At 39.8% G+C, this 21,118-nt stretch overlaps 1 long non-coding RNA gene across 2 annotated transcripts in view; it reads left to right on the top strand.

Moving 5' to 3' along the window:
* Positions 1–1,615: 1,615 nt before the first annotated feature.
* Positions 1,616–21,118, top strand: part of LOC149999257 (uncharacterized) — a 46,774-nt gene continuing 27,271 nt past the window's right edge. For both annotated transcript variants that reach the window (XR_016513674.1, XR_016513675.1), the window contains exons 1-2: positions 1,616–1,832; positions 7,522–7,636. This is a non-coding gene — a long non-coding RNA (uncharacterized LOC149999257). The remainder of the gene's footprint in view (positions 1,833–7,521; positions 7,637–21,118) is intronic.

Genomic DNA, 21,118 nt, shown 5'->3' with positions numbered 1-21,118 from the left:
CAATACTTTCTAGGTCAATCCATGTTGTTGCAGATGGCAAGCTTTTATTGTTTGTATGGTTGAGTGATATTTCATTGCATACATGCACCACTTCTTCATCAGTCTATTGATGGACGCATAGCTTGCCTATTGTAAATAATGCTACAGCAAATGTATAGATACATATGTCTTTCTGAGCCAGTGTTTTGGGTTTCTTCAGACGAATACTTAGACGTGAAATTACTGGATCCTCCTTTGTCTCCTTATAGCCTTTGTTTTAAAGTCTATTTTGTCTGGTATAAATATTGCTACTCTGGCTTTTTTGGGTGTTTCCATTTTCGTGAAATATTTTTTTCCATCCCTTCACTTTCAGTCTGTGTATGTCTTTAGATCTAAGGTGAGTCTCTTATAGCAAGCACATGGAAAGGTCTGTTTTCTTATCTATTCAGCTACTCTGTCGTTTAATTGAAACATTTATTTACATTTAAAGTAATTGTTGATAGATATGTAGTTATTACCATTTTATTATTCATATTTTTTATCTTTGTTTCTTCATCTTAAAGAAGTCCCTTTCACATTTCTTGGTTTCTCTAGGGTAAATGTTATTAATGACAATTGTGTCCTACGGCAGCATATCTTTGAAAACTATACAAAAGGAACCTGAACTTCAGAAGTTTTTTAAAATGCTATGTTTTGAAGTTATATATGACTAGAGATGTCTTACATACATTCAGTTTCTTGTTCTTTAATAAAATTTATATAAACTTCCTGTGTTATATCACTCCTTCCTCATATAAGCACACATTGCAATTTTAAACAAATGGTATCTTTTAAAGCAAATAACTCAAAATAATGAATCCCAACGTTTTCCTTATCAGTTTATTACAGCTATTGTTAAGAAACTCCTCATGCTGAAGGTTTTTATTCTACTGAATTTCAGTTGTTAAATGACGATACATTGATTTCATCTGTTTAAGGAGTTAACAACTATGATTCAGCAGCAATGCTTCACATGATTAAAGGCTACTGAGGATATGTATGAGAGCCCTGTACAGCCTAGAAATATAACCACCTAAACAACGAAACGGACACTTGGTGCCACTGACTGACTAAAACACAACTCAGCACTTCTCCCTGAGTCTGTCCAGAATGAAAGGCTTTAGTGGAGGAGAGTCTTTCTAATTGCCTCAGTTTCTTGTGGCACACGCCCAGGGATAGCCGAGACCATTTCAGGACTAGCTGTGAGTGATAAACCGAGTTAAATAACTCATTCAACTGACATAGAATTATAAAAATTAAGTTGACCCTTTTAGGCAGTGAACTCGCTTGGCACTGATGCAGTGCCAGGAGTTGGGGGCCCTGTGTGCTCTGGGAGCAGAAAACCAGCATTCAGTCACCACCTTCGTGACTCTTTGTAACCCAGACCTCGCAGGATCTCGGACCAGAACTTTCCCTTTTTTCCTTGACTTGGTTCCTTTTATGGAAAGCATGCAGAAAGGGGCCGGGCAATGTGCCTGAATGCATTATTTTACCACTGCCTCGTTCCTACTTCTTTCACTAGAAACAAGGACACTTTTTTTTTTCCTTTTAAAGTAGGACCAACGCTCTCTGTTCTCTCCCTTGCGGTTGGGGCAACGAACACGTAGAGATGAGCCTCATGAAAGTGAGCCCAGAAGGTGGGGGCTGGAGATGGATGTTTCTCCTAAGAGTCGTAGAAAGCTATTCCTTACAAATAGAGCAGTTGCTGTGAAGAGGTACAAAACCACATTGTTCCTTTCTTTAGTTCTGAATGAAGTTGGTTAAGCTTCCAGCCTAAGTGTGAAAAAGGCAAGAGAAAGAAGAACATATCCTTGGTAAGTGACTCTGAGTAAAAGAGATGGAGGGGGACAGTGGCAGCGGTTATAAAACGTTCAGAATTTGTCAATGAGACTGTGGTTTAATTAGTTTCTGAACTATCATCTAAAAGGAAGTTCACTGAAGGAATAATATTACAGCACATTGAATGTGCAACCTCTCAGCATTAGGGAAAATTATAGCATCATCATCACCTCCTTTTAATGCCCAGGAAATATGTATTTAAAATATCAGCATTCATCAGTCATGTCCAACAATATAATTTCTCTAGTGTCTTCAAGTGTCTGTCCTGAAAGATGAAATGAGAGGACCAGGACCACAATTATCAAATCTTTGAGTTGTTACCTATCTCTATGTTGAATTTCTTAATGATTTATAATATGAAGATACTCCAGGCAAAAGCTCACTTCATTACTGGTGTTCATTCATTTATGCGTTTACTGTTCTAAGGATGCCAGATGCATTATCTTCTGGCATGGCCTTCTGGGAAAAGCCGTGTTTGAACTCCTTGATCCTTTAGAACAAAATCTGAGTTAGGGACAAGTTCCAGCAATTTGCATCTCTTCTCTGGCTCTTGGGCATTCAGAAGCACAGCCTGCGTGTGGGAGTCACCAATAGGCTCTTCCTGACTACACTTGTTTCTCAGTTAGCAAAGGCAGAAAGCATCAGAGAAAGAGTGGCCAAACTCAGAGAGATGAGAATCTGATTTCCAGTTTAAGTTTAAATGTGTAATCTCTTTTCTCTGCTCACTCGAAGCTTCTTCCACTATCACAGTTGCCCGTTTATGAGTTCCTAAAGACTCCATGTGGGTGTCTCTACCTGTAGGGGCGGGAGAGTGGGGAGGTATGTTCACTTTAGAGTACTCTATACCTGATGGGTCACTCATTTTTTATAGCATTTATAGGTAACTGACATGCTCATAAAACAATAACCTGGGAAAATAATTTCAGTAACATTGATTTAAGTTGGGCTTTTAAGGAAATTTTTTATGTTTTACTTAGCCCTTTCAATTTCAAAGTTGAACATATGCTAAATATTCCTGATCATAGTGGAAGTGAATTTTCTACAGTGTGTGTGAGCTTAAATTTATTAAACTTATAGGGAAGACAATAATAAGATTTTCTCAGAAAAAAGTCAAATTACATTTGCAAAGGAGAAGACTAATTAGTAGTAGTGGTGGGTGAGAAAGGATAATTAAATTTGGCACTTGGTGGTTTGAGTTTTTAGATGCTACTAGAGAGCACTAAAAAAAACAAACAAACAAAAAAAAAACCCTGATATACTAACTGCTGTTACTGTACAGGCATAAATTTCCTCACTTGTGAAATGGAGATAATAGTAATATCTACTTCAGGTGTTGTGAGGATTAAATTAAATAGTAATAATAATGTGCTAACACAGTGCCTAACACATAGTAGTTGCTGAATTAATGCTAGTCATTGTTACTGTTATTATTATTACTATTATAATGCTCTAAAGCTGAGATTAAATGCCCATTAGAACTAAATCTTAAGGGTAAAATTTTTCTGATAAAATTAGGAAGGAAATTGGGAGAGAAGCTGAAGGAGGAAAATAACCTCACCATATGTGCTGATGGAACTTGATGACTCAGATCAGAAGGAAACTAAGAATCTCCATTATCAGTTGAAAAATTAGCCAAGCAGTACCTGGAGGCAGGAACAGGGGCATCAGAACTTCATGTTAGCCCAGTACCAGGGAAGCCCCTTAGAACGGAAGTCAAGTGGGTCCAGTGGACTCAAACTGTTTGGCTTTAGTTCTTTAGAGAGCCATGGACTAAAGGACAAAGCCAAGCCTGAGCCAGGGGAGGAAACTGGAATCTATTCTACAAGCCAGATGTACAAGTGAAAAATGATCACCACAGGAGCCATTGTCCAGGGGAAGAAGTGGCTCTTTCTTGGAAAGAGAGATAATAAGGAAAAGGAATCTTTACTATGCCCAGAAAATGCCTGGCACATAGTACATACTCAAATATTTGTTGATCGAATGACCAACTAATTGAATGAATGAATGAATGAATGGTCACTGGCTCAGGGGAATGGTTTTTAGAAATTATCTCAGTCTCTTTTTTGCTCCTGGAAACAAAGAGTTCCCCAAACCATTGGCAAATGAGGATCTAGGGGAGGGGTTTCTGTGTGCACTTCTGCACGTACACTCTCAGAGGATGTTCTTTCTGGTCACACTATGAAAGTGACACACTGTTTAGAATATTGGCTCTATATTAATAGATTTAAAGACTTCAAATATTTGGCAACTTTGTCAGGCATTGTGTTACCTCATTCATTCTTTCTTTCTTTAGCAGACTTTTATCGAACATTATGTACCGTGGCTATTGAAAAGGACACACACAAAAGTGTTTCAATTACACTATAAGTTGCACAGGTGGGACAGTTTTGTAAGAAAGCCAGAGAAAACACTTACCAAACTAGCAAAGTAATATAATATAGACTCAGAGATTTGGATGACTGGAAAATACAGACAAGCCAGAGAATAATCAGAGATTCTGTCTCATGTTAGGTTTTTGCCGGGCTTTGAAGAAGAGGTGGGATTCGGGTAGATTGAAAAAAGTAGAAAAGCAGCTCTGTGGCAAAGGTTGTGTGTAGCTGTGTGTGTGTGTGTGTGTGTGTGTGTGTGTGTGTAAAAGTGCCTGTGTGGTTTATTTCTGAAACAGGAAGGGGATGGAAGGTACTGGATGCTCATATCAGTTAGTAATGACAACTATTAATTGGATAAGGGAGGATATATTCAATAATGGAGATTGTTAGTTGAAGAGATTATACTTCCTTTTCTCAGTATGAAATATATTAGATATTTGGGAACAGACAATGACCTGGTGATTTTTCTCAATGTTTAAGTTTAATAATAGAAAAAGATGGTGGGAAGCAAAGTATATATATATAGGCAAAAGACCACTGATATAATCAGGTAGAATTAGGCAATGAGAGTGGATCCTGCTGCTTTGGGCTGTAGCGAGGGAAGGAAAGAATCAAAGGAGTGGGGGGGAAAAAAGAGTCAAGTTTTTGAACCACGTAAGATGCTGGGAAAGCGTGGCAGCTGTGATGAAAATGTGGCCATACGTAAGGTTTCAGAAGATGTGCTAGTAGAGAAAGTGTCAGGTAGGTGTGGTTATTTAGAATTCAAATTTATAATAGATCTCATAAAAAAAAGAAAGTGTTTCTCTTATTAATTTTGCGTCAGAGGCATTAACATTTCTGAAAAGAAGACTACGGTTCGAATTGATAGATAAATCTGATGTTCACTCTGTGTGGGAATGAGAAAGTCACTTCATTTCAGCAACCTGGGTTTCCTGCTACACCCAACATGGGAACTGGATGGCTTACACCTGGGTCTCCTCCAGTCCTGCCATAGGCCCAGCACCTGCTTTTCGTTTAAGCTCTAACATGAGTTTCTTATTTCTTGAACCCTGCCTTTCTAGTCGGCTGCCACATTTATTACCAGGCTTTCAGTCATTTCCTTTTATTCTAAAGAGAATCTATATCCAGTTTTTCAGCTTTAGCTTTTCTGTATTATAATCTCATAGCATTGAACCACTTTTGTGAGAACAGCTGCTAAAGTCATCTTTCAGTGGTAGACACGGTCATGGTTGTAAAGCTACATTGGTCAGGCTACCTTTGGAACACTAATCCTGAGACAGTGGTTTCCCGCCTTTGATGAGAATTCAAAGTGATGTCTTATATTGGAAGCTGTTTTAACTTATCTGGAGCAAGAAGGAATGCCTTGTGACAGCCCCCTATCCTGGACTTCATTATTTCCACCTCAGGCTCCCTGCCTCTGATTCCTACCGTTTCAGTAGAGGTCTCTTTGTGGATTCAAGTGATCTGTTTTTTATTATTCAGTTGCTTCTTTTTCACTTCTCTTCTCTTTATTCTGTTACCACAGCATTAACTGTCATTCATTATCAGTCATCCAAATTAGTCCATGCTTTCAGCCAGGCACCTAAGTAAAATGAGGACTTCAAGGAAAAATGACATCAGGCCTAAAGACATTCTGGTAGAATTTAGGGTGGGTGGACACTGACCCTCTCTTTCCATGACCAGGAGATACTTTTTGGTGGGCCAGACAAAAGGACAATATCCAGAACTCTTTGCTGACCTGCTGTAGATGGGATCTGCATCATGACAGTCAATAGGGAAATTTCGTCTTTGTAGATTCTGGATGTACTTGATTCTCTAGTAGTGGATTGAAATATCAAGAAGACTGCATGATAAGGCAGTCCTGTCTGTGAGATATCTTACCTACGTATCTGTGAGATATCTTCCCTACGTACCCTTTCCCAGGCCCCTGAAACTACCTGATCTATCAACACATCCGCCTGCAGAAAGGCATGAAGTCATCCAAAAAGAACAGTTCTCCTCTCGGGCATTCACCCAGACCACCCACCTTCTCATCCTCTCAACCCATTAATCCTTCCTTCTTGATGCCTCTTATTGCTTTCCAGATCCCTGTGCCTGCTCCAAGACTTCTTCATTGCGCTGGCAATCTTTTCAGACTCCAGCTCTGGCTTAATGAGTGGGCCCCTTCTAAGGGATAATGTTCAAAATATTGAATAACACGTCTGGCAGGGACACTGACCAATCGGGAAGCTGGCTGTAAACAACCAGAACACCCACTTAGGGTGTTCCCAGCAAGCAGCTTCCATCTGTTCTACTGGCTCCTGGCTCTGGCTTCTCCTTAAGGTCCTGCAGAGGAAGGCCTTCCCTGCCTGAGCCCCAGAGGATAGCCACCAGGGGCCCTTAGCTCCCCTGCCAACCTCCCCCATTTCTATGCCTCAACCAGGGATGATGGATAAGAAGAATCCTGCGACAAGAATTGAAGATGGTGTTATAAGATCGTCAAGTTGCCATTTCTATAACTTTACTTATTTGGCAGGCAGGGGTTTGTTTCCTCACTCCTGGTGAAAAAGCATAGCAGATGCTATTGAAGCCCCATTTGTGTGCCTTCAGGGCTTACTCTTCCCATGAGAATAGGCTTGACTTTCTCAGGTGACAGTGATCTCTTTGACTGGGGACTTTGGAGAATGGAGTCAGCTCTGCCCTGTGCATGTGGCAGAAGGGGAGTGCTAGAGAATTAATGCCCCTCCTGGGAACTTGGTGGATAAAGAACCCAGCTCCTTAGCCTCTGGGGTGGAGTAACTCTGAGATGAATATGTGACCCAAAAATATGCCACTTTGACATATTGATTATTTTGAGCTAAAGACACCTGAGAAAGATCAGACGTAGGGATTGCTCTCTGGCCTTCCCTATCTACCTAAAAGCAGGACATACATTTTTTGTGGAAAAGACTCCCCAACACACACCAGGAAAAAGAGAACACTCTTATTGATGGAGACAGGAAGTCGATGCCAAGATGAATTTATGCAAACAAACCTACAAAATGATCCTTATCTCCCGTTAGTTTCCTCCATACATTTCCTAGTCACTTTCCCACAACTTACCTCTTTTAGCCCAAATCCCTTTTACTTTTGTCTCGTCACATCACAATTTATCTTTTTTGTCGTTGTTGTTAGAATGCTATGTAAGTGCTACCACTTCTTTGGGTCTTCATTTTCTTTTCTATGAAGGGTCTCATGCCAGGTAACAGTACTAACTTCAAATAAAACTTGTATGCTTTTCTCCTGTTGACCTGTCTTTTGTCTGTTTAATTCTCAGGCCAGCCCAGAGAACATGAGAAGACAGAGGAGAAGTCTTTCCTGCCCTACCGAGGCGTATGTCCTTCACTGATTCCCAGGGTCCCCAGGAGGCTGAAGCTCCCATTACCCATCATGTAAGTGGAAGGTTTTAAAACATGCTCCTCATCCGCTGCCTTCCCTTCTCTGTCTCACATCCCCGGAGCCCTAGCGGTGTTGACTGGCATCACCTTCTGAGTAAACTCCTTGTACTTGGATTGTTTGCTTTGGGTCCACTTCAGGCAGAGCCCCAATTGAAGTAGAAGACACTTTTTAATTTTTTAATTCAAATATGCATTGTGGCGTCAGCCTGCGAGCCAAGTGTCGCTGGTTCGATTCCCAGTCAGGGTACATGACTAGGTTGCACGTCAGGACCCCAGTTGGGGGCGCGAGTGAGAGGCAACCACACAGTGATATTTCTCTCCCTCACTTTCTCCTGTCCCCTCTCTCTAAAAATAAACAAACAAATAAATTATTTAAAAAAATAAAATAGTCATCTTTAAAAAAAGAAAGCATTGTGTACCTTCTAGATACCAGTTATTATGTGAGGATACAAGAATAAAAAAATTCAGACAAAAACCCCTGCCCTCTCAGGGCTTGTAATAAATATAATAATTAAGTGATTATCTACAGAATGTTAGAAGGTGATAAATTCTAGAGAATAAAAGGATTAGAAGGTGTAGGGATAGAGTGTGGGTTACTCATTTCAATAGCATAGTCAGGGCAGGTATCCCTAAGAAAGGGGCATTTGACCAAGTACTTGAAGAAGGTGAGAGAACCAGCCATTTCGATATTGCACGCAATACCTTGTCACCTAACGAGGGCAGCAAGAGCGAAGCACCTGAGATTAAAATGTGTCTGGGGCATTTGAAGAAGAGCAAAAGACTGGTTTTGCTGAAACAGTAGGCAAAAGGGAGAACAGTAGGTGAGATCTGAGAGGGACTGGTCAGATGATACAGGGCTTGCCGGCCCCTTGGGTGGACTGGGTAAGATGGGGAGACTCTGAGGGCTTTGACCAGCGCAGTGACATGATCTGACTTACCTTTCAGTGGGTTTATGCAGACGGCTGTTGGAAAGGACTGTGGGCTGGGCTGCTGTGCACAGGTGCAGGGTTGTGTTTTGCATATGGACATTCAATCTCAACTCTGTTCTCTGACTTATGTACCTTGGCATGGGCGGTATCTACCTGGAGTGACACCTTTTCTCTTTTTCTTTTTTTTTAAGTATATTTTATTCATTATGTTATTACAATAGTCCCCAATTTTTCCCCTTTGCTCCCCTCTGCCCAGTAACCCCCTTCCCTTCAGCATTCCCACCTCCCTTAATTCATGTCCATAGGTTGTGCATATATGTTCTTTGGCTTCACCCTTTCTTATATTATTCTTAACTTCCCCCTGTCTATTTTGTGCCAAATGATTATGCTTCTTAATCCCTGCACCATTTCCCTATTTCTCCCCCCCTTCCCCTTTCCAGCTGATAACCCTCCAAACCATCCCCATACCTATGATTCTGCTCCTATTCTGGTTTGCTTAGTTGGATTTTGTTTTTAGTTTTTAGATTCAGTTGTTGATACTTGTGAATTTGTTGTCATTTTAATGTTCATAATTTTGATCTTCTTTTTCTTTAATATGTCCCTTTCACATTTCATATAATAATGGCTTGGTGATGATGAACTCTTTTAGCTTTATCTTGTCTGGGACGTGCTTCATCTGCCCTTCCATTCTAAATGATAGCTTTGCTGAATAGAATAATCTTGGTTGTAGGTCCTTGCTTTTCATCACATTGAATACTTCTTGCCAGTCCCTTCTTGCCTGCAAAGTGTCTTTTGAGAAATAAGCTGACAGTCTTTAGGCACCCCTTTGTAGGTAACTCTCTGCTTTTCTCTTGCTGCTTTTAAGATTCTCTCTTTATCTTTAACCTTGGGCATTTTAATTATGATGTGTCTTGGAGTGATCCTTTTTGGGTCTTGCTTGTTTGGGACTCTCTGTGCTTCCTGGACTTGTATGTCTATTTCCTTCACAAAATTTGGGGAATTTTTCTTCATTATTTTCTCATATAAGTTTTCAATTTCTTGCTTTTCCTTTTCTCCTTCTGGCACCCCTATGATTCGAATGTTGGTATGTTTAAAGTTGTCCCAGAGGTCCCTAAGCCTCTCCTCATTTTTTTCAATTCTTGTTTCCTCATTCTGTACTGGTTGACTGTTTTTTTCTTCCTTATGTTACAAATCATTGATTTAAATCCCGGTTTCCTTCCCTTCACCATTGGTTTTGTGTGGCTTTTCCTTCGTTTCACTTATCATAGCCTTCACTTCTTCCCTTATGCGTTTGCCATACTCAAGCATATCTGTCAAGCCTGTGAGCATCTTTATCACCAGTGTTTTGAACTCTATGTCTGTTAGGTTGGCTATCTCCTCGTCACTTAGTTCTGCCACTGGAACCTTGCTCTGTTCCCCTTTTTGGCCATACATCTCTATTGCCTCATCTTTACAGTCTCCTGTGTTCATTTGCCTCTGTGTCTTAGGTAGAGCTGTTGCACCTGTTACATGTAAGGGGCAGAGCCTTAGGTATTCATCATATGGGTGATTCATTTCACCATGTTGTGCTGCTGTATGTGGAGGAGGGGTCTAAGAGGGAACAATGCCACTTGCTCAGCACTTGCTCCTTTTCCGGGCACTTTTCCCACTTCTGTATGGGACTTGCACCTCTCTAGCTGTTGCCCTGGCTGTCGTTCCCAAGAGTGGGTGGGTCCACAGACATTCTAGGACCCTGGGGGCCCTTTAAACAAGCAGACTCTGGTGAGAGACCAGCAGTTTCTCCCTTCACCCCAACCCCCACTGGTTTGCACAGTCAGAAGCAATGAGGCTTGATTTTCCCCGGTGCTAGGACAATAATCTGTGTGGTCTGGTCTGGTGCTGGGAGTGCTCCCCAGGTGTCACTCCTGATTTTTAAAATGTGTGACTGTGCTTTCTTTTGGCCTGCCGCTGCCACCACCAAACCATGTCCTCTCCGCCTGGTTCCACTTCTTCTACCTGCCTGGATGAATATTTCTTCTTTATATCTTTGTTGGACTTCCATGCAGCTTGATTTTCTGGAACTTCTGGTTGTTTCTAGTTTTGAGGTAGTTGTATTCCTTCTTAGCTGTGGACAGAGATGCAGCGTGTCTGCCTAAGCCTCCATCTTAGCCAGAATCCAGGACACCTTTTTCTGATTCTCCTGAAATTGCCACAATGCCTTAGTAGATGAGCAGGAACAGGAGGTTGGAGAACAGTGGATGAGAATGGTTAGAAGACTATCGAAATCATCCAGAACAGAAATGCTGCTGCTAGGACCAGGTGGTAGGAGGGGAAGTGGTAAGAAGTGGTTTTGTTCTAGCTTTATTGAAAGTAAAGTCGACAAGATGTCATCTCAGATTGGAAATGGGTATATTAGTTTCTATTGCTGTTATAACAAAGCACCACAAACTTAGTGCTTTCAAAGAACATAAACTTACTATCTTATAATTCTGGAGACCAGACGTCTGATATTAGTTTCATTGGGCTAAAGTCAAGGTGTTGGCAAAGCTGATTCCATGTAGAAGCTGAAGGCAGAATCTGTTTCTTGTTTTTCTTCGGCTTCTAAAAGTTGTCTGTATCCCTTGGCTTGTGGCGCCTTCCTTCATCTTCAAAGTGTATCACACCAGACCCTGCCTCCATCATCACATCAGCTTCTCCTCTGCCTCTAACTCCCCTTGGGTGTCACTTAGGAAGATTGTTGTCACAGGAGTGAAAGCACAGCATAGAGAATATAGTCAATAATATTGTCATAACTAGGTATGGTGTCAGGAGCATACCTGGGGGATCACTTTGTAAGTTATATAAATGTCTAACCACTACGCTATACACCTAAAACTAATATAATATTGAATGTCAACTGAAATTGAAAAGAAATTTTTAGATTAACTGTTGGGAGTGGAGGTGAACAGGGGCGTGGAGAGCAATGAGAGGAAAATTGGGACAACTGTAATAGAACAATGAAAAAGATAAATTAAAAAAAATTTTAAAGAAGGAATCAGACGATTGGGAAATTGATTTTAATTAAGAATTGGACTGTGTTTTAATGATATTAAAATACTTTTACATTAGAAAAAGAAACGACTGTTGTGATTATTTTGGTCACCCAGGTAATCCAGGATAACCTTCCCATTTCAAAGTTCTTAATTTAGTCACATCTGCAAAGTCCCTTTTGGCACAAAAGGTTCTGGGGATTGGGGTATAAACATAGTTAGAGTTTCCATATTTCACCTACCACACGAAGTATGAGAGGAAGAGAGCTAATTTCATGTTTTTGGCCTCAAAGACTAAAATGATGGAGTTCCCCATGGTAAGTGAAGCCAGTTTGTGAAGAGCGCTGAGGGAGAGAACAGGTGTTCAGCAAGGACATGTTCATGTTGAGTTGTATCCTTTAGACATTTGTGATGGTCTTTAACGTTTCAGCTTGGCTAGACTATAGACCCTGGTTATCCGATCAAACATTAAAAGTGTTGTTGCAAAGGTGTTTTGTAGAAGTGAGTCATGTCCATAATAGATTGACTTTAATAAGGGAAATTATCTTTGCCAGTCGCCACAACTGCATAAGCCAATTCTTTGCGATGTATTTCTTAATGTATATCTCCTACTAGTTCTGTTTCTCTGGCTGAACCTGACTGATAAATATCCCAGTGGTATGTCAAGGAGAAAGTGGGATAGGTAAGTCTGGAAGGGAAGGTTTGGGTGGCAGATATACATTGTTTTAGCATAATAGTGCATAACACTATATGATGCAATCAATGGTGATTAGCATTACCCAGAGAGAAGTGTGTGCGGGACTGTCATTCAGACTAGGGTTAGAATCCAGGGCAAAACTTTTGTTGACTTTGGCTGCAAGGACAGAAATACCTACTTGGTTTCTGACTTTTTCCTGCACATCCAGGTGTGGTGTGAAGGTGGGTGGTGGAGAGCTGGTCTGGAAGGGTCACTACGGGTAGGAACTTTGAAGGGAAAAAAAGAAGCATCTAAGGGTTGAGAAATAAGGTCAACTTAATGGTACATGGCACGGGTGAGGCAGAGTAGATGGGGTGTTAGATTCACTCTAGTGGCAGGCAGGGAGGCCAGCAGAGCTCCAGTGGCCGGGCAATCAGTCACTGGTCCACTGCTATGGCCCTTCCAGCATGCCCAGTTCATGTGAGTGAGACACAGGAAGCAGGTTAGCAGGGGAGAGACAAGGAGTTTAATCTTACACACTTTCTGTTTGAGGCTGCAGGGAGACAGACATCTGGGGGACTCAAGATCAAGTTTAGAGGTCTTAACAGCACCCCAAAGCAAATGAGTCAACTTTTCATGATAATTTTATTTATGACGTACAATTTCATAGCAAAGGCAACAAATAAAAACACTGTGTACCTGTTGTCCTCTAACAAAAATAAATAAATAAATAAAGCAGGAACCTGAGAATCAGAAAACCTGGAACATCACCCAGACTCTGTCACGAAAAACCCATGTGTATGTGAACTCGATCTAGTCGTTTATATTTGAAGCCCAAGTTTCCTCACATACTCTCTCTTCCCACAGAAGGTTGCAGTTAGCATGAAGCAAACAAAAATTGTCCAAGTTGGAAAACAGAGTGCAGAGTAAAGGGTGGTGATTGTTACTCTTTCTCTGTCGAGTTCACCCCGTTACATCAGGGGGGAAAACACATTTTAAAAACAAACCAAACCACGAAAAGACAAGGAATGCGATGCTGGATGGGATTTTCAAATTAGGTACCTACCTGAATAAATGCATTGAATAATTACTCTAAAACCTCACTTGGGGAGCATGGTTTAGAGAATCAAGTCCCAGGTGTGACACAGTGGTAACAACTCATAGATTCGGTCCTCCTTTTTAGATTTTAGCTTTTCCCTTAGTTGGTGGGTGGGCTAACCAAACAGAGGCCTTTTACATGGTACTTTGCTATTTTCTAAACAGAGCTGCTATGCATGCTCTCTGGTTTATATACAATGTATTGTTGTTTTTTAAAGCAAAGCATCTATATAAATACCACATTTCAAAAGATAAAGCATTGCAGCAAATAATTATATAACGTATTTTACATTTGCATTCAATTTCCTATTAATTCTCATTTGTAATTTCCATGTGTTTTTTTTTAATAACTCAGGCCCTAAAATTGTAATAACGTCCTTAACAGATTTATTTATTTTTTTCTCTTGTAGACTAAAAGTTTATGAAAAAGGAAGAATCTGCTTTGTGTGCATTAAGTACATTTTAAGATCTTATTGTTTAAGAAAGTTTAGATTAATATGCAGAACAGAAACACAGAGGTACGTGATTAATCTGGATTGAATAAGACAGCTCTCCTATTTAGATAATAAAACAGAAAAGATTCATTTGCTGCCTGGGACCCACATTTCTTAAGACAAGAATGTTCTTGTCTTGTTTTTCGTTGCATTATGGGTCACAAATAGAGGAAGAAAGAGTTAATAACAGCAATAATAATACCTCTTAAAATTCTGTATTAGGTGACCAAATCAATTGGAACAGTTAAGTGCCATGCAGAAACAAATTAACGCTTTAAAAGACCATTAAACCTGCTCATACGTAAGTGTAGCACTGGCCTTATTATAAAACGGTTTTAGGACTATTTTCCCTGAAAATTCTGATATGTTTCACAGTTTTGCCAAGACGTGAAGGGGGCTCATAGGAATGGTTGAAATACTGGAATCCTACAGCTGGAGAGAATGTGGTTCAGAAAGCACCAGTATCAGAAAAGTTCTACCAGAAACTGAAAACCTTTCAAAAGGAACTTGGTTCAACGTTGTGAGAAAATGTTTTTACTAAGCAGTTAAGGTTTAGATTGTACACTCATTGGAAAGGGTTTCATTTTTACCGTGTGAATTAGTTCCCTTTCTCTTAGCAATGTGAACTATCAAAGCAACTAGTTCATGACACTCTGATGTCCTGGAGTTTGAATGCAGTCAGATCAAAATCATGGCATGGAAAGAAGAGACTTGGGTTGCCAGCATCACCAATACAAATGCATTTGCTAACAGCAAGCAATACCCAGATGAAACTCTGTCAAGAATCTTGGTCTGCACTTAGAGAGACGTCATGTCCAGAAGTCTGCAGCCTAGCAGATTCCTACCATATTCTGACTGCATTTGAAGGCCCATATCCTATCCTTGATATGACCCTTGGAGACCAATTCAGGAACACTGAAATATAGCTAGAAGGAAATAATGGAAATCAGTGGAAAGGATTTTGTAGTTGATGGAGGTAAAGTTCATTATAGTCCTATCTCTGCAGTTCAGAACCTGCGTAGTCTTAAATTAAAATTATTCAATCTGGGTCTCACTTTACACTGGACAAAAGGGTGGACTTGTTGAATAATTTATGAGGATTTTGTTCAGTCTTAAAATTCCAGCGTTTTTTGGCAGGACATTTTGAGGTAATGACTAAGGATTGTCCTTCCAGCATTCTCGTTGCCTTCCCCTATGGAGCCACTAGCTTTCATTATTCCAGACAAGGGTAGATACAGTAAACAATGAAGTCATTTAATTTTTTTATTGCTGTTTTTAAGCTCATGTTAGCCACAATAATCTTGAAACCCAAGGCATTTGATTGCAAGTGTGATGCTATTTGATAGAGAGTTCCAAATGCATTTTTGAAAAATATGAGAGCCAAATTTTAAACTGTTTATGTAAATAATGTGGAATGACTTAAGAGCTAGTTCTTTAGCAAGAAAAAGATCAAGTGAACTCTCTGGGAGGGAGAAGTGAGAGAGGATGTGACTAGTCACCTTAGATGGTGATGAATCCCTGACTAGGAGCCCAGGGCCCATCTCCTCAAGCTACTGCCAGGAATGGGAAGAAACAATAAAAAATAAATGATTTTGAGGGTATCCCAGACCACAGAGAACCATTGGCTAGCTTCCCGAAGAGGTTGTGAGCGGCCTCACAGAGAAACTCACATTTGTCACCACGTCCGACCAGTAGAGTAGCAATGGTAGGATGAGCTGTCTAGGCAAATTGCTTGAAGGCAGGCTCACAGAATTGCATGTCCCCTAGCAAGATGAAAACTAGGAACTATATCCCCAAGAGGAACACAGAAGTGGCTAAGAGAGTAGAGAGCTTTTACAGACACAGAGAAGAACATAACGAGTGACTTGTTCTTAGAAAACAGCTCAAAAGGAAACATGTTCATTTTTATATGGCTGCAGGGAACGTAGACGTAGACAACCAAAGACAGGCAAGGACAATGCATCTGCGATTGAATGGCAATGAGTTAGATGTTTCTTACTCCATGATAATAACATTCATAAGTGTGGTGCCCCAAAAGGTATTGTCCATGTGTTAAGGACTAAATTATGTCTACCCCCTAAACCCATATGTTGAAGTCCTAACCCAAAATGCAATGGTGTTTGGAGGTGGGGCCTTTAGGGAGTTACTACTACATTTAGATGAGGCCATGAGAATGGGGCCCTCATAATTGGATTAGTGACCTTATAAGAAGAGACACCAGAGAGCTTGGTCTCTCTTTCCCCACCGTATGAGGACACACTGTATACTAGCCAAAAAGAGACCTCTCACCAGACCCCAGAACCTGACCACACAGGTAGACTTCTAGGCTCTAGGACCATAAGACAATAAATGTCTGTTGTTTAAACCACCCAGTCTATGATATTCTGTAATAGCAGCCTGGGTAGAATAAGACACCAAACCAAAACATGTTTCAGAATGAAAGGGAACACTAAAATTAATTAGAATTATATATTTCAAATATTTATTCATCAACCAACCAACTGGCTGTATTACTTATATTAGTTGATGTATAACAGAGTTTGGGGAATAAATTATTTTTAAACTATAATTATAGCTACAAATAAAAGGACATATGTCCTTGTAGATGAAATCAAAGTATAAAAATTATTTATATTGTCTAAATATTAAAAAGTAACACAAACTATGCCTTTCTCTAATACTGATTCACTAATAGTTTTCTTAAGAATGTATTTCAATATAATCTTATTCTTTTTAGTTATTCAGAATTTGACTTCACCCTTTAGTTACATTTCATATGAATATGTTTGAAAAGGACACATTTTCTTTTCTTTGTAGACTATATAACATATTGAGTAAGTATTTAGAGGTGCTGAGTTACCTAGTAAGTTCAGAGAAAATTCTACTAAGTGGAGGATATTCTCAATTCTAATTTTTATGGAATGTATAAATGTATCAGCTCAAATATTTTTAGAGGTACTTTCTTTTGCCTCAATTTAGAGTTTTTTCCATACTTATTTTATAAGACAAAGCTCATAACATAAATTCTCTATTTGTAATTTTTTAATTGTATTTTTCCATTACCATTTACTCTCCTACACCCCTCCCCCCAGCAGTCACCACACTGTTGTCCGTGTGCATGAGTCCTTTGTCCTTTTTGCTCAATCCCTCCACCCCTAACCCCCATCCCTTAATTGTCAAGCTGCTTTCTATCTATGAGTCTGTCTCTATTTTGCTTGTTAGTTCAGTTTGTTCATTAGATTCCACACATAATTGTTCTTAGTGTTTTGCAAATAGACGCTGCAAAATCACAGGGCTTTTAATTTCATTCCATTCTAGTACATAATATAATCCAATTACAAAAAAGACATTTGATCAAAAGATTTTTTCTACAAGTCCTTCAAAGGCATTCACAGAACTTTAAACTTTAAAATTAAATCTTTTATATTGTTTGAGGTCTCATTATTTAATTTGCTCTTTTCTCTGCTTTTGTAGGGATAAATCTGCCTTTGTTTGCAGTTATCGCAAAACCTAAAGTTACCTGGTTTTCAATTCATTGGATATTTTCATAAAAGATTTCCAATCATTTTTTGAAATACAGGGTTGTTTTAGAAAATACTCAATGCCATTTTTTAATAGAACTCCTACATTGATTGACAAAGTAGTTCCCTTGAAGACTGAAACATTTCTAAAATCTGATTGAATGTGAACAGCTAGAGAGAAAGCACATAGGGCCTCGCAAAGGTATTTTGGGGGGTACTTAGCATAAACTTCATCAGAAAATTTTTGTAGTACAGTTACTTTAATGTTTATAAATTTTGACATTTATAGTTTCTATTTCAAATAATACACTATCTCACTATGTTGGATGAAATTATAACGTATTTGTCTACCACAGTCAATTCTAGGAATCTTCTAAAAACTCTGTAAGTTCCTTAATTTAATAAGACTATTATTTTATCCATGACGTGTGGTGTCCTGCCAAAAAGAACTTCACATCCCTGGAGGAAAAGTAAACATCGGGGCTGCCATACAACACTTGGAAGATGCGGTGTGCAGCTATCCATTGTAACCTGGGTTTCCATGCTCATTGGTTCTGTTGAGAAGGCAGATGCCCCTTAGATCATGTCTGTGAGCTCTTGTAAACTAGGCAGCAACCTTGCCTGCAGTTATGCTCCAGATCTAATATCTTTATTGAAACAAATCAGTACAGTCTCTGGCACCTGATATGAAGCTATTGCTTAGAAAATACTCGTTTTCTCCCTCCTCAACTAATATGCAGGAAACTCAAGAGGCATTTTTATGTTTCATCTTTGTTTGTTTGTTTTACTCCTTTTTTTAAACCTGGTTAACAATTTATATCTAGTTATATGTCTAGTGATATATTGAACAATACTTTGAAACATTAGCTTTAAGTTTACAGCAAAACCACCATAAGCAAGAACATTCAGAGAAAAGTCTCTGTGTATTCTGTAGTAAGAATGCTCAATCTCTACTTTCTGTACATGTTTCATAAGACCTAATTTTTTTTTTTTTTTTACAGCTGTGCATGTCACAGGCCTGGCTGTTGCCCATCTGGGTGTTACACCAAGTAACCAGCAGGGGCAGCATGTTGAATTTCCCCGCTACCACTTGGGACATAAACCAATTTACTTCCCGTAGTTGCTCATGATCCAATGCATTTCATTTTATTAGTAAGTGCCTCAATGTGCTGACCTTGAGAGGAAAATGTTTCCATAGATCTGGGAAGGCAGCTTACCATCACTCATCCTCAGGCTCACCACATATACCAGAGGGGCCGCTATGTTTGCCAATGCTAGAGGAAACCAAAGTGGGAGCTACAGGCACAAAGGGCAGGTCTGCCAAACTCATTACAGTTCATTTTAATAAAATTATTATTAATAATACTTTATTAAAATTTTGGAATAATAGCTAACCTAGTTGGGCTCCCAGGACAAAGAAACAAGCCAGGACCATAGCAGACAAATCAGGGTGTATAATTAATACACAGACACACGAAGACACTATTTCACTGTCACCTCCCCCTATTAATAATCTAGATCCTCACCAGAGTGGTAGAGAATGAGAATGGTGGAAGGATAACCTTAAATTGACTGCCTTTCAGCCAAAAGAAGCTTTAAAAAAAATTCAAATTAGTCAAGTTTGGCCTGAATTATCAAAACTAAATTTTGTGCCGTCGGTCGAAATGAACACTTAAGAAGGAACATAAAATCAGGAACAGAGAAAATAAGAAAGTTCTAATGTTGCATGCTTTATTTTTATGACGTGGAATTTATTCTCTCTATAAACTCTAGAATGACGAGGTGTCTATAGTCTTTGCTTGCATGATCTTTTTCCTACCTATTTCTTCATCATCGTCTTAAGCCTGAATTTCCGAGGCTGACTGAACTTTGGATATTTCCTAGATCGCAGCAACTTTTTCTCCTTCCTCACGGTATTTGTTCCTGTTGTTCGCTTGACCTGGGACTTCCTGTCATCTTGCAGGTCTTTCCTCAATTTTCAGGAGTTTTTTAAAGTATACTTCATTGGTTATATTGTTACAGTTGTCCAATTTTTTTCCCTTTGCTCCGCTCTGCCCGGTACCCCTCTTCCCTCTAGCAATCCCACCCCCCCAAGTTAATGTCCATGGATCATACATATCAGTTCTTTGGCTTCCCCCTTTCTTATATTATTCTTAACTTCCCCCTGTCTATTTTGTACCAAATGATTATGCTTCTTAATCCCTGCGCCATTTCCCCATTTCTCCTCCTTCCCCCTCCCAGCTGAGAACCCTCCAAATCATCCCTCTACCTATGATTCTGTTTCTATTCTGGTTTGCTTAGTTAGATTTTGTTTTTATTTTTTAGATTCAGTTGTTGATAGTTCTGAGTTTGTTGTCATTTTAGTGTTCATAATTTTGATCTTCTTTTTCTTATATAAGTCCCTTTGACATTTCATATAGTAATGGCTTGGTGATGATGAACTCTTTTTAGCTTTACCTTGTCTGGGAAGCACTTCATCTGCCCTTCCACTCTAAATGATAGCTTTGCTGGATACAGTAATCTTGGTTATAGGTCCTTGCTTTTCATCACCTTGAATACTGCTTGCCAGCCCCTTCTTGCCTGCAAAGCTTCTTTTGAGAGGTCAGCTGACAGTCTTATAGGCACCCCTTTGTAGGTAACTCTCTGCTTTTCTCTTGTTGCTTTTAAGATTCTCTCTTTATCTTTAACCTTAAGCATTTTAATTATGATGTGTCTTGGTGTGATCCTCTTTGGGTCTAGCTTGTTTGGGACTCTCTGTGCTTCCTGGACTTGTATGTCTATTTCCTTCGCCAAATTTGGTGAGTTTTCCTTCATTATTTTCTCACATAAGCTTTTAATTTCTTGCTCTTCCTCTTCTTCTGATATCCCTATTTTTTGGAAATTGGCATGTTTAAAGTTGTCCCAGAGCTTCCTAAGCCTCTCCTTGTTTTTTTTCATTTTTTGCTTCCTCATTCTGTACTGGTTGACTGTTTTTTCTTCCTTATGTTCCAAATCATTGATTTGAACCCTGACTTCCTTCCCTCCACCATTGGTTTTCTGTGGGTTTTCCTTCATTTCATTTAGCATAGCCTTCACTTCTTCCCTTCTGTGTTTGCCATATTCAGGCATATCTTTCAAGCCTGTGAGCACCTTTATCACCAGTGTTTTTAACTCTTCATCTGTAAGGTTGGCTATCTCCTTGTATGTGAGGTTGGCTATCTCCTCGTCGATTAGTTCTCCCACTGGAACCTTGATCTGTTCCCCTTTTTGGGCCATACTTCTCTGTTTCCTCCTCTCAACAGTCTCCTGTGTTTGTTTGCCTCTGTGTCTTAGGTAGAGCTGTCACTCCTGTTATGTTGTAAGAGGTGGAGCCTCAGGTATTCATCAGTACAGGGTGACCCATTTCACTATGTTGTGGCGCTGTATGTGGGGGAGGGGTCTGAGAGGGAACAATGCCACTTGCTCAGCACTCACCCCTTTTCCAGGCACTTCTCCCACTTCTGCATGGGACTGGCACCTCTCTAGCTGTTGCCCTGGCCATCATTTCAGAATGGGTGGGTCTGCAGATGTTCTAGGACTGTGGGGGCCCTTTAAACAAGCAGACTCTGCTGAGAGACCAGTTGTTTCTTCCTCTGCCCCAACCCCCACTGGTTTTCACAGTCAGAAGCAATGAGGCTTGATTTTCCCCGGTGCTGGGACCATGAGCTATTGGTCTGGTCTGGTTTGGTGCTGGGAGCACTCCCCAGGTGTTCCTCCCTACTTTTTAAAATG

This window comes from Furipterus horrens, unplaced genomic scaffold, assembly GCF_987537825.1.
Source record: "Furipterus horrens unplaced genomic scaffold, mFurHor1.1.pri manual_scaffold_10, whole genome shotgun sequence".
Lineage (NCBI taxonomy): Eukaryota > Metazoa > Chordata > Mammalia > Chiroptera > Furipteridae > Furipterus > Furipterus horrens.
The sequence above is the reverse complement of the archived record's forward strand: the minus strand, read 5'-3'. Positions and strand labels throughout refer to the sequence as shown.